Below are 14,264 nucleotides of genomic sequence, written 5' to 3'. Positions count from 1 at the left end.
CTTTGCTGCATACCTCGGTTGTAACGAGTGGTTATTTCAGTCAAAGTTGCTCTTCTATCAGCTTGAATCAGTCGGCCCATTCTCCCCTGACCTCTAGCATCAACAAGGCATTTTTGCCCACAGGACTGCCGCATACTGCATGTTTTTTCACACCATTCTTTGTAAACCCTAGAAATGGTTGTGCGTGAAAATCCCAGTAACTAAGCAGATTGTGAAATACTCAGACCGGCCCGTCTGGCACCAACAACCATGCCACGCTCAAAATTGCTTAAATCACCTTTCTTTCCCATTCTGACATTCAGTTTGGAGTTCAGGAGATTGTCTTGACAAGGACCACACCCCTAAATGCATTGAAGCAACTGCCATGTGATTGGTTGATTAGATAATTGCATTAATGAGTAATTGAACAGGTGTTCCTAATAATCCTTTAGGTGAGTGTATACTCACTTTGCAGGGCGTGGCACTTTATGCAATCTCGCACATTGTGCATTGGCTTATTTAGTTTAAACTCAAAGGTGATTGGGCTCTGAGGCAAGATCCCAATTCGTCAGTTCAGTTCTGACGTAATGTTGAACATGACTGAAAGGGAATCTCAGTTTCATAATCAATAAGAACTGGTTCTCACTTACCTACAGTAGCAAGAGTAAAACTGATATAGTCACTCGTGTTTGTTGACTTCACCAAGGCAGATATGAGTTTCTCTGTAGTTTTTAACACAAGGTTTCCATAGGAGGCTAGTTCAGTTGGGCTGACTGATGATGAGGACTCTAAAATCTTCTCTGAAGCGCTGAAGGCCATACTCAAAATGTTGGTCACAGTCTAATTTATTGATCAGAGAAATACAGTTATTGCACTTGTACATGTTAAGAGAGGCAATAAGACAGAACTATCGATCATTATGTAACTGACATAGATTTGATTATTATCTTATTTTTAAAAGACTTACATGCAAAGGAAGCTCTTGAGCTGTAATGTTCTCCATCTGGTCAAGAAGATTTTGAAAACATCCTCCAAAGTTCTGAAATCACAATTGAGCTTTATGACATAATAAACTCAAAAACTGTGTACTGTGTAAATTTAAATATTCAGCTTACTTTGCATTGTTCCGGCAGTATGTTTATCAGATCTGTAATGAGGGAATTCTTCATTGTAACATAAATACATAAAAAATAAACAGTAGATTTCAGTCTAGAAACATGCTTACCTGTAGTAGTTGGGGTGGAGATATTCTCACAGAAGCAGGAGGAGGCGGTACGACTGTAGCATGTACAGGTGTCATTATTAGCAATGCAGGCACAGTTATTCCAACATTGGTATTCATACTGGTTTTGGTTGTTTCTGGTTTGGTAGTTGAAATAATGCATTCTTGTGTTGCAGTACATGCGATACTGAGCACCAGTGCAGATGTACGTGTCATTAAAAAACACACATTTAGAGAGTCTCAATGGACTAACTGATGTAGCGATAGTGATGCTACTACTGTAAGTCTCACAGAAACAGGAAGAAAAAGTGCTACTGTAGCATGTACAGGTATCTTTATTACCAATGCAGTAACAGTTATTATTCCAGCATCCGTACTGGTATTGGTATTGGTTTTGATTCTGATATAGGTAGTAAAAATCATGCATTTGAGTATTGCAGTACATGCGGTACTGAGCACCAGTGCAGATGTATGTGTCATTGTGAAGCACACAGCCATAAGCTGGACTAACTGCTCTACTGAGGGCAATGATAGTACCGTAAATCTCACAGAAGCAGGAGGACAAAGTGCTACTGTAGCATGTACAGGTGTCCTTATTACCAAAACAGATGCAGTCATTACTTATGCACACGTCTATTTTTTGGTACTGATTTCTCCAGTTGTAGAAACTATGCAATCTTGTGTTGCAGTACATGCGGTACTGAGCTCCAGTGCAGATGTACGTGTCATTATAAAGCCCACAGTCTGGACGAACTGCTGCGGGGATAGTGATGCTATTGTTGTAATTTGTACAGAAGCAGGAGGATGACATATTGTGGTAGCACACACAGGTGTCCTTATAACCAATGCAGTTACAGTTATCACTGAAACAGTGGTGATGGTATATATCGTAATGGAAATCATGCACACTTGTGTTGCAGTACATGTGGTACTGAGAAGCAGTGCAGATGTATGACGTGTCGTCATAAAGCACACAGCCATAGACTGGACGAACTGCTGTCGTGAGAGCAATGATATTGCTGTTAGTCTCACAGAAGCAGGAGGACAAAGAGCTACTAGAGCATGTGCAGGTATCCTTATTTCCAACACAGTCACAGCCATTGTTCACACACTGGTACTGATACTGGAACTGATATTTTTGGTAGGAGAAATCATGCATTTGTGTGTTGCAGTGCATGCGGTACTGAGCACCAGTGCAGATGTACGTGTTGTTTTGTAGCACACAGTCAGGGTCTGCGACTGGACTGACTGATGTGGGGATAGTGATGTTATTACCGTAAGTCTCACAGAAGCAGGAGGACAAAGTGCTACTGTAACATGTACAGGTGTCCTTATTACCAAAACAGTAACAGTTACTACTCGAGCATGTGTACTGGTATTGGTTTGGGTATCTGTATCTCTGGTAGTTGAAATAATGCAATCTTGTGTTGCAGTACATGCGGTACCTAGCACTAGTGCAGATGTATGTGTCATTATAACGCCCACAGTCATAGACTGGACGAACTGCTGTAGGGATAGTGATGTTATAGTCGCTAGTCTCACAGAAGCAGGAGGAAAAAGTGCTACTGTAACATGTACAGGTGTCCTTATTACCAATGCAGTCACAGTTATCACTGAAACAGTGGTAATGATTCATACTGTAATGGAAGTCATGTACACTTGTGTTGCAGTACATGTGGTACCGAGCACCAGTGCAGATGTACGTGTCGTTATAAAGCCCACAGTCATAGACTGGCCTAACTACTGTAGGGAGAGTGATGTGATTGCTAAACTTCTCACAGAAGCAGGATGAAGTATTATAGTAGCATGCACAGGTGTCCTTATTACCAACACAGATACAGTCTTTACTCATGCACTGGTATTGGTATTGGTATTGGTTTTGGTATTGGTATCTCTGGTAGGAGAAACGGTGCTTTGTTGTGTTGCAGTACATGCGGTACTGAGCACCAGTGCAGATGTGCGTGTCATTATCAAGCTCACAGTCCGAAACTGAACTAACTACTGATCCTGTTTTAGCGGCAGTGGTGGATATTATACCTGAGGATGAGAAAGATATGATCAAAGTAAGCACAAATACCAAACCAGGTGAATTTCCACCATGTTTAGCACACTTAATTTGTATATAATGATATAATGCTTGAAATGTCTTACTGGAGACTATTCGAATCTGGTGACATGTATTTCAGGGGTCTATTTATGGTCTTGGTGACACACTTACATTACATCACCTGACCATTCTGTCAGCCATTAAAATTGGCAATGACCAAGTACTAAGAAATTAATGTAACCAAGTATTTTTAAAAAATTAATACCGTTCACAGGGTCAACAGGCATTTGTTTAAAGAAAACACTACTGGCTTACACTTACAGTGGATTAAAGAGATGACAGTCAACAGTGACCATTCAACACCTGGTGTGAAAAAAAGACAAATATTAAAACGTTTAATGTTTTTCTACTGATATACATCAGCAGTGTCTCATTTCATTTAATTTTGAAGGCAGCGTCCTCCGGAGGACACATCCTGTGAAGGATGCGTTATACGGAGTGTCCTTAATCAGAATTAAACGAGACGTCCTTCGTAGGACACACAGGCAGGAAGTGTCACGTTGCTATGCCAATACAATCACAGCGTCGTTACGCTCTCACACCAGTTATTTGAATGAAAATTATTTATAACTTGAAAATGACTATGCATTGTTTCTTGCCTTGACAGCAAAGTACTGTTCTAAACATTTAACAATCCCTAAACACTTGTAATTCTGTTTACCACAACTATCTATTTGAGGTAATACAGCTTAAAAACAAAAACACTACTTAAATTTAAACACCACATCTTCGCTTGCATGCAGCATTTTTTCAAATAATATTTAAAAACATGACGGTTGTTAATGGCGACGCAAAGAATTGTGGGTTATCTGCAGCAACGAAGGATTTAAAAACACTCCAAACTCCTGTGAAAGAAGGGCGCATTTGAAGGTCTTATTCGGAGTGTCCACCTTACTTTTCTCTATGGTTACCTATTGATTTGGCGGCTCAGTTTAGGTGTGTCCCGTTAATTAGTCTCATTAGTTCTTCTTTTTGCTGTTTTATTTATACCCTTTGTTTGGATCTGTTCAGTTGTCAGTTCTATGTTGCTTTATGTTGGTTGTTCTGTTCTTGGTCCTCGTCTTCCTGAGTGTTTTGTAAGAGTTTGAGTTTATTTCTAGATAAAGCTGCTGCAATTGATCCTGCTTCATCTCTGCTGCAACCATCAGTGACAGAAGAACTGACCTAAATCTTTAACTAGCAACAGTAAGGATTTACAATGAAAAACAGCTTTTCTTGTGCTCTGTTTACCAACACGGTCGGAGAATTGAAGTTTATGTGAGCCTGCTCCCGAATGTTCGACACAGAAATCCACTAGTCTGTTCCTGTGAGAGAATTTCCAGAGTCTCGTCCTGTCATGGCCACGTTCCAGAGTCTCGTCCCATCATGGCCACCGTTCCAGAGTCTTGTTCCATCATGACCACCGTTCCAGAGTCTCGCACCGTCATGGCCGCCTTTCCAGAGTCTTGTCCCGTCATGGCCGTCGTTCCAGAGTCTTCAGCCAAGATAACTGCCACGCCTAAGTCTTTAGCCCCTAACTATCGTAGGGCGACTAATCTCTCATGGATTTGTTCTGGATTGGATTAGACTATCACCTTTTACAACTGATACCACCAGGCAACCATACCAATATCTAGACTGGGTGGATTTGTGGCTCTCCCGTTTTCAGTTGCAAGAACAACAAAGCCACTATGCAGCTATTCTCCGGAAGCCTGTGTGATACACCCTTATGTGGTAACACAATTTAGTGTTTATAAAATATATGTTTATGTGATAACATGCAGTGTTATTTAACCTGTTAAACTGCAACCCCACTTTGGGGCTCACAGCTGAAAACGACCTACCTGAATTAAAACAATTATAGCTCCTGAGAACAGTGTGCTACAGGCACAATTAAGGTATCTTTGGAAAGAAGACACTTGGGACTCTACTAAAAAGCAATCAGAGTTGATAATTCTCAAACAGATAAAAAATTATAATAGTTGAAATGCCTCAAAAATTATTTGCACTACACAGAATGTTGTATTATTTCATGTAAAAATATATGAAAATAGACCTGGAGGAATCCAGTTCAGTTATGGATTGAAAGCCACACGACTTATCAGTTTATATTTCAAGTTTGAGGAAGATATAATGAAAAATGTGGTTCCTGCAAGCTTTTTTCCAAGACTATGTCTGTTCCATTTCTCCCTCCGCCTGCTTGAGGCACATCCCCAGAAATGACATCTCCCAACTAAAACAATTGCAGTTGCTGAACAATTTGCACTACATGCACAATTTAGACATCTTTAAAAAGAAGACACTTTAGAGTTTATTACCCAAACATTAAAGTAGAAAAAACTTAGAAAGACAAACAGTTATAGAAGTTGAAGTGTCTTGAAGATGATTTGTGCTACAATGAACACTTTATTATTTGATGTAAAAATATATGAAAATAAGCCTGGAGGAATCCAGTTAGTTAATGAATTGAAAGGCACAAGTCTCATCAGTTTATATTTAAAATTTGACGAAGATATCATGAAAAATGGGGTTCCTGCATGCTTTTTTCTAAGAATATGTCCAGGTGCCAAGAAACCTAAAGGAGACTTGATAACCTAATGTTATGAAGTGTACTGCAAGCTGTTTTAGCCATCATATATGATGCTTGAATGCTTTTTCAACTATAAAATAATAGGCAGAACCATAAGACTTTGTATTAGTGATTTATTTGTACAACAGAACTTATAAAAATATAATAAAAATGAAATATTAATAAAAAAGAGCTAAACTTCTTTGCATCTGAAAATACAACAAGTAATATAAGTATAATAACTATAAATATAACTAGTAATATAAATAACAATATAATATAAATATATAGCTATAAAAACACACACAATTTGCAAATGTAAAAAAAAAAACATTTACTGGCCTTTTACTGGCGGATTCAGGTCTACAACAGCAAGTGCAGATCTTGAAGAATCTGAAAGCGTTCTTCTCTTTTCTGCTGGTTGGCTGGTGCTTGGATGCCATAGCTCATCTGAAGACTCAACCTGATGCCTGTAGAATGGCAAGGAAAGGAAAGAGAATTAGCACTGCATGTCCTATTTCTGTATAGTTTGCCCATTCAATCAACAATCACACTGTCATCATTCACTCTAATTACAGGCCATCCCATGAACAATGAAACTGATGGGCAGTCGGTTAGACAGCATTCATATTGACGGCCACCTATACATTCTCACACAGCCCAAGCATCAATCTAACGGCCGGCTATACAGTGAGCATTCATATTGACGGCGGCCCATACATTCGCACACAGTCCTACAATCAATATAATGGCCGGTGATACAGTGAGCATTCAACAATCACACAGATGGTCGGCCGTCTGTGTGTGCTAGAAAAAATGCTAAATATCAGTATATGTATAATCTATACTGGTATATTGTAATTTTTCTAGCACACAGGAAAAACATAAAATAAATACAGTCTCAATATATATATATATATATATATATATATATATATATATATATATATATATATATATATATATATATATATATATATATATATATATATATATATATATATATATATAAACAATTACTGGTGTTATATATATATATGTTTTATTTACACACACATGGGGAAAAATTATATATACTTTTTCCCCATGTGTGCTAGGAAAAATGCAAAATATCAGCATATGTATAATGCATACTGGTATATTGTAATTTTTCTAGCACACAGGAAAAACATAAAATAAATACAGTCTCAATATATATATATATATATATATATATATATATATATATATATATATATATATATATATATAAACAATTACATGTGTTATATATATATATGTTTTATTTACATACACATGGGGAAAAATTATATATACTTTTTCCCCATGTGTGCTAGGAAAAATGCAAAATATCAGCATATGTATAATGCATACTGGTATATTGCATTTTTTCTAACACACAGAAACAATAAAATAAATACATTCTCACACACATTCTCAATATACATAAACAACTACACATAGCAACTCACCGGTATGTTATTGGATCAGCTCTGTCAACAAGCACCGTCATCGCTGTCTTGACTCTTCTCAATGGTTTTCCACACCGCTGCTTCGAGTGAGCTCAAATAAAGCATCTTCAACACAATAAAAACTTCTTTTGACGATCCATTGGATAATACATTCCGTCCAGTTAGTAAGATTAGCAAACAGTTACTACAAAGAGACCGTCTGTTTGTTTACTAGCCCGTTAGCTTTTAGCTGTCAGTGGGGGTGTGTCAAACTCGCTGCATCTCGTGGGGAGATTGCGCCACATTGGCACATTCAAATGAATAAATATTCACGCCCATGTGACAAATATACACATGCAAGATCTCGTTGGAATCGTGTGCTCATTGGCTACATTTTCTGTCAGTCATGACGATTCAATGCTTTTATTGGCTCCAGATAAACAGACATTATCATTGGATGAGCACGTCATGACATCAGATAAAACGAGTGCCATGGTTGGATATTTTTGACTATATCGCGGCTATCTTTGCATGTTTTTGAGTGGGGTTAGTTGTATTTTGTTCGTAACATTCTAAGGTATAAACCCATGCCACTTTATGCTACCGGGAGACTGTTTTTGGTGCATTATTTTATTGCATAACAGTCTAGTATGATACTTCGCTCCGCAGAAATGCGATGTAAACAAAGGATTAACCATCAATATTACACCGTTATTGTTTCGTTGGATTAAAATGCTCTATGGGATGTTATTCAGTGGACCTTCACCTTTCCATTCATTCTGGAATTTTTAGCAGAGGATGCGTGTGTGGCTCGTAATTAGGACATTAAAGGTAGGTGCTCTGTTTTTAATTATGCTTGATTTGATGTGTATTGCTTACATTCATGCAAAAATACAGCCGTTATAAGCTTTTCATTGAAAAACAGTGGTCTGTCCTCGATGCTTGAGGTTTAGACCTTTAGAATGATATATAGTTTGTCAAGATTAATGATGTTTTTTTGCGTTAAATCTATTAACAAACATTACACTCGTGCTAAAAATAGCGCTTCAACCCGTGCACGTGCTCATGAACGTTAAGGAGTTAAAATTGCAATTTTCATTGTGTATTTCAATACTAATGTAGGGGAGAACCAAAGAAGCGGAACCAAAGTGCGGGTAGCGTTGCACTGCGGTGCCTAGGTGACCTCATACAAGCTGTGTCCCAATTCAAGGGCTGTATCCTTTGAAGGCCGGATACGTGCGCGGCCGACGCAGCCTTCAAAGGACGCACCGAGACTTGTTTACAGTGGAAGGTACAGCGGATTGTGTCACCGCGCCGCCACGAAGGCTGTCCCAATTCGTAGGTCCTTCGAAGGCTCCTTCAAAATACGGCCTGCAAATGCGTCCTTCTTTTCCCATGAAATGAAGGATACTTGGATGGATGCTTCGCAGCCTTGCCTACCCCAGAATTCATTGCGCGCCGCAACGTCAAATTTTTGAAGAGAAATTGCCAGATTAAACTTTTAAATGCAAGTATTGAGTTTCAATTTACTCCAGTAATCTAATGTATCTACTGATAAAAATAAAATGTTGACTAATATGTTACCAACATACGAATTTATATAGTTTATACTCTTTATTGTGTACATCAATGGGCCGAGGTAAACATCTTTAGTTGTTTTGTTTTAGGCAGTTGAATATAAATTTCAGAATATACATTTCATAATTGTGAAGTAGCCTACCTCAGATTTTTATTCAACTTCATCTCAGAGGCAAATATTGTGGGTTTTATGTATTTTACACATGGATATTACATTTTGATATTAGTTATCATTTAAAAAAGAATCTAAAAATAAAATACACTAGAAATATGTCTTATAGATTATAGGTTGGTCTTGGAGGGCTGCTGTTCTGCAGAGTTCAGCTCATAGAACAGTTATGCATGTTAAAATATTTTATGGTTTGATTTGAGGATGTGAGTTAATTTCATTTATTCTTCCCTCTTTCTGAAAACATCTTAGCAACATGGCAGCCGTCGAATAAGTCAGCACTGCAAACCTGCACTGTAAAACCCAACAAGTTAAGCTAACTCATTTAATTTGAGGAAACTGATTACCTCAATTAAATTGAGTTTAACAAACTGAATTGAAGTAAAGAAAAACTGTAGTTATGAGTACTCTGAACTTATTTTATTTGAGTCCACTAAACCAAGGATATTTCTTAATATCCAATTAAGCTTTACACTGCATTCAAATACTTTTTACAGCTAAAACTTCACTATAATGAGTAAAACAACAGAAATTACAAACTTTAAATGAACTCAGAGAGCTTGCTAGTTACTGCTAGCTCACAATAGCACATACAAAGTCAAACCCAATGAGTTAAGCAAACTCATTACATTTGAGGAAACTTATTACCTCAAATAATTTTTTTACATTTTTTTTTAAAAAACAACAGTTATGAGTACTCTAAGCTCGTTTCAGTTGAGTTCACTAATATAATTTTTCTTAAATGATTCTTAATATATGTTGCAGCTGAGTAATTAAGTGATTAATAAAGTGATGATTTAGCATTAATTATGAACACCTGATGATAATGAGCAGAATCACAGAAGGAAAGAGAAACACAAGAACTACAATTTACTTAAGCCACAGCTTTAGATGAAATAACAGAAGATAAAAGAAGACATTATATCTCTGAAGATCTCAGCAGAGGAGGATTAAACTACTCCACAAACAGCACTGCCAGCTTCACACATTAATAACCAGACTTATTTAACTAACCTGACTTTATTTCTGTCATTTCTGTTTTAATGAAAATAATAGTTTAATTGAAGTCACCATGATGGAGATGAGTCTTTTCTTTAGTTGGACTCTTGACCCTCAAACACTTAACATTCGTTTTTTTCCCCCTCTGGCTGCTTTAACTGTGTGTTTAGAAAGCACATTTGTTATGATAAGAAATGCCAAGAGAAAATGTGATTAGGTGATGTTGGCTATACAGTGATGTTGGTATAATCATCATGTGGTGGCTTAAGTCACTGATCTCACTCAGAGTCTTATGCTCTGGATATAGCAGTATTGTGTTCTTAATATTTGTATTATTCATAATGGTGCCTACACGAGATCCAGCACTGTTGTGGTAACTGATTATGCAAAATTTTAAAATCATGTAGTGCTCAAAAGTTGTAGTGCATTTTTAATCTATGACATTACTTAGGCACACAGACATCAAGAATCTGCGTATGAATCTCAACAATGGTGACAATCAATGAAAAGCTTCATGCTGCAGTGCATGCTGGATACCACCGATCAAAACTCCCTCATGGGTCCCAGCATGCATTGCGGCATGAATAAATTATGCATCTGAATTGTGACTAATTTTCTTTGATTCTTACTATTTGCTTTTACTTTTTCTGTGTTTGTTGTGATGTTTTTGTAGCTTGTTTTATGTTCAAAGTTGATCTGTTTATCTGAATATATTTTTTGATTGTCACCATTGTTGAGATTCATACTCTGATTCTTGATGTCTGTGTGTGTCCGAGTACTGTTGTAGATTAAAACCTTCTGTGCCTTAATTTTATTCATTTACATCCTGCATATTGTTCAATTTCCGCAACCATCCTGGATCTTGTGCTGTAGAATCACATAGGTTCTTTTATGAATAATACAAAAAATAATAACATAAAACCTCTATAACCAGAGCATTAGACTCTGAACGAGATAAGTTATTTAGTCACTACATGACGATAATATCATCAGCAAAAAACAACCAACACCAGCTGATCACATTTCCTCTTGGCTTTTCTTACCATAACAAATGTGCTTCGTTAACACAGTTAAAGCAGCCAGAGCAAGATGTTTTGTCAAGGGTCAAGATCCCAACAAAAGCAAACACTGAACACCATCATGGTGAATTCAAACAAAAGTATTATTTTCAATATAACAGAAATGACAGAAATTAAAGTTAGTCTGGTAAGTAATGTGTGAAGCTGGTAATGCTGTTTGTGGAGTTGTTTAATCCTCCTCTGCTGAGATCTTCAGAGATTTAATGTCTTATTTTATCTTCAGTTGATTTAATCTAAAGCTGTGGCTGAAGTCAGTTGAAGTTCTTGTGTTTCTCTTTCCTTCAGTGATTCTGCTCATTATCATCAGGTGTCACCACCAATACGCAATTATCACTTATTTAATCACTTAACAATACAATTATTATACAATTATCATGCTGGGCACTAGAAATGTTCTATAACTCATTCAGTTTGAGTTCTGTTTCAGTCATTGACAAAAAACAAAATAAAAAGACTTAAACAAAATAAAAAGTATGCAAGTTAATAGACACATCTTTACTGAAATGTATTGTGCTGTTGTGTTTGTTGTTGACAGACATGTTTATGCAAGTTACAATCTCATCATTGTGTCCACACAACATTCGGGAATATTTGAGTGCATTGAACTCATTTTTTTTTAGTACATACAACTGTTAGGTTTTACAGTGTGTTGGTAGAAATTGGAAAATGCACTGATCCCAGATGATGTCCCGCTGACCCAGAGAGGCTTCACCAGGGTCAATAAAGCCCAGCTCAATAAAAGACTACATAAAAACATTTTCTTCCATCTGTTTTATGTACTGTTCCATCCATCCATCTTCTTCCGCTTATCCGGGGCCGGGTCGCGGGGGCAGCAGTCTAAGCAGAGATGCCCAGACTTCCCTCTCCCTAGACACTTCTTCTAGCTCTTCCGGGGGGACACCGAGGCGTTCCAAGGCCAGCCGGGAGACATAGTCCCTCCAGCGTGTCCTTGGTCTTCCCTGGGGCCTCCTCCCGGTTGGACATGCCCGAAACACCTTCCCGGGAAGGCGTTCAGGAGGCATCCGGAACAGATGCCCGAGCCACCTCAGCTGTCCCCTCTCGATGTGGAGGAGCAGCGGCTCTACTCCGAGTTCCTCCCGAGTGACTGAGCTTCTCACCCTATCTCTAAGGGAGCGCCCAGCCACCCTGCGGAGAAAACTCATTTCGGCCGCCTGTATCCGGGATCTTGTCCTTTCGGTCATGACCCAAAGCTCATGACCATAGGTGAGAGTAGGAACGTAGATTGACCGGTAAATCGAGAGCTTCGCCTTACGGCTTAGCTCTTTCTTCACCACGACAGACCGGTACATCGACCGCATTACTGCAGAAGCTGCACCGATCCGTCTGTCAATCTCCCGTTCCATCCTCCCCTCACTCGTGAACAAGACCCCTAGATACTTGAACTCCTCCACTTGGGGCAGGAACTCTCCACCAACCTGAAGTGGGCAAGCCACCCTTTTCCGACTGAGGACCATGGCCTCGGATTTGGAGGTGCTGATCCCCATCCCAGCCGCTTCACACTCGGCTGCAAACCGTCCCAGTGCATGCTGAAGGTCCTGGTTAGAAGGGGCCAACACGACAACGTCATCCGCAAAGAGCAGAGACGAAACCGTGTGGTCCCCAAACCTGACACCCTCCGGCCCTTGGCTGCGCCTAGAAATTCTGTCCATAAAAATTATGAACAGAACCGGCGACAAAGGGCAGCCCTGCCGGAGTCCAACATGCACCGGGAATAAGTCTGACTTACTGCCGGCAATGCGGACCAAACTCCTGCTTCGGTCATACAGGGACCGGACAGCCCTCAGCAAAGGACCCCGGACCCCATATTCCCCCAGCACCCTCCACAGGGCGCCGCGAGGGACACAGTCGAATGCCTTCTCCAAATCCACAAAACAAATGTGGACTGGTTGGGCAAACTCCCATGAACCCTCCAGCACCCTGTAGAGGGTATAGAGCTGGTCCAGTGTTCCACGACCAGGACGAAAACCACACTGTTCCTCCTGAATCCGAGGTTCCACTATCGGCCGAATTCTCCTCTCCAGTACCCTGGCATAGACTTTCCCGGGGAGGCTGAGAAGTGTGATCCCCCTATAGTTGTAACACACCCTCCGGTTCCCCTTTTTAAAAAGAGGAACCACCACCCCGGTCTGCCATCCCAGAGGCACTGTCCCCGACCGCCACGCGATGCTGCAGAGGCGTGTCAGCCAAGACAGCCCCACAACATCCAGAGACTTGAGGTACTCAGGGCGGATCTCATCCACTCCCGGTGCCTTGCCACCGAGGAGTTTCTTGACCACCTCGGTGACTTCAGCTTGGGTGATGGACCAGTCCTCCTCTGAGCCCCCAGCCTCTGCTTCCTCAATGGAAGACGTGACGGCGGGATTGAGGAGATCCTCGAAGTATTCCTTCCACCGTCCGACAACATCCCCAGTTGAGGTCAACAGCCGCCCATCGCCACTGTAAACAGCGTTGGTAGGGCACTGCTTCCCCCTCCTGAGGCGCCGGACGGTTTGCCAGAATTTCTTCGAGGCCAGCCGATAGTCCTTTTCCATGGCCTCACCGAACTCCTCCCAGGCCCGAGTTTTTGCCTCCACCACCACCCGGGCTGCAGTCCGTTTAGCCTGCCGGTACCTGTCAGCTGCCTCAGGAGTCCCACAAGCCAGCCAGGCCTGATAGGACTCCTTCTTCAGCTTGACGGCATCCCTTACTTCCGGTGTCCACCACCGAGTTCGGGGATTGCCGCCTCGACAGGCACCGGAGACCTTGCGTCCACAGCTCCGAGCAGCCGCTTTGACAATGGAGGTGGAGAACATGGTCCACTCGGACTCAATATCTCCAGCCTCCCTCGGGATCCGGTCGAAGCTCTGCCGGAGGCAGGAGTTGAAGATCTCTCTGACAGGAGACTCGGCCAAACGTTCCCAGCAGACCCTCACAGTACGTTTGGGTCTACCGAGTCTATCCAGCTTCCTCCCCCGCCATCGGATCCAACTCACCACCAGGTGGTGATCAGTTGACAGCTCCGCCCCTCTCTTCACCCGAGTGTCCAAGACATACGGCCGCAGGTCAGATGAAACGACCACGAAGTCGATCATTGACCTACGACCTAGGGTGTCCTGGTGCCATGTGCACTGA

The sequence above is a fragment of the Gobio gobio genome, assembly GCF_949357685.1.
Source record: "Gobio gobio genome assembly, chromosome: 5".
In the NCBI taxonomy this organism is placed as follows: Eukaryota; Metazoa; Chordata; class Actinopteri; order Cypriniformes; family Gobionidae; genus Gobio; species Gobio gobio.
The sequence above is the reverse complement of the archived record's forward strand: the minus strand, read 5'-3'. Positions refer to the sequence as shown.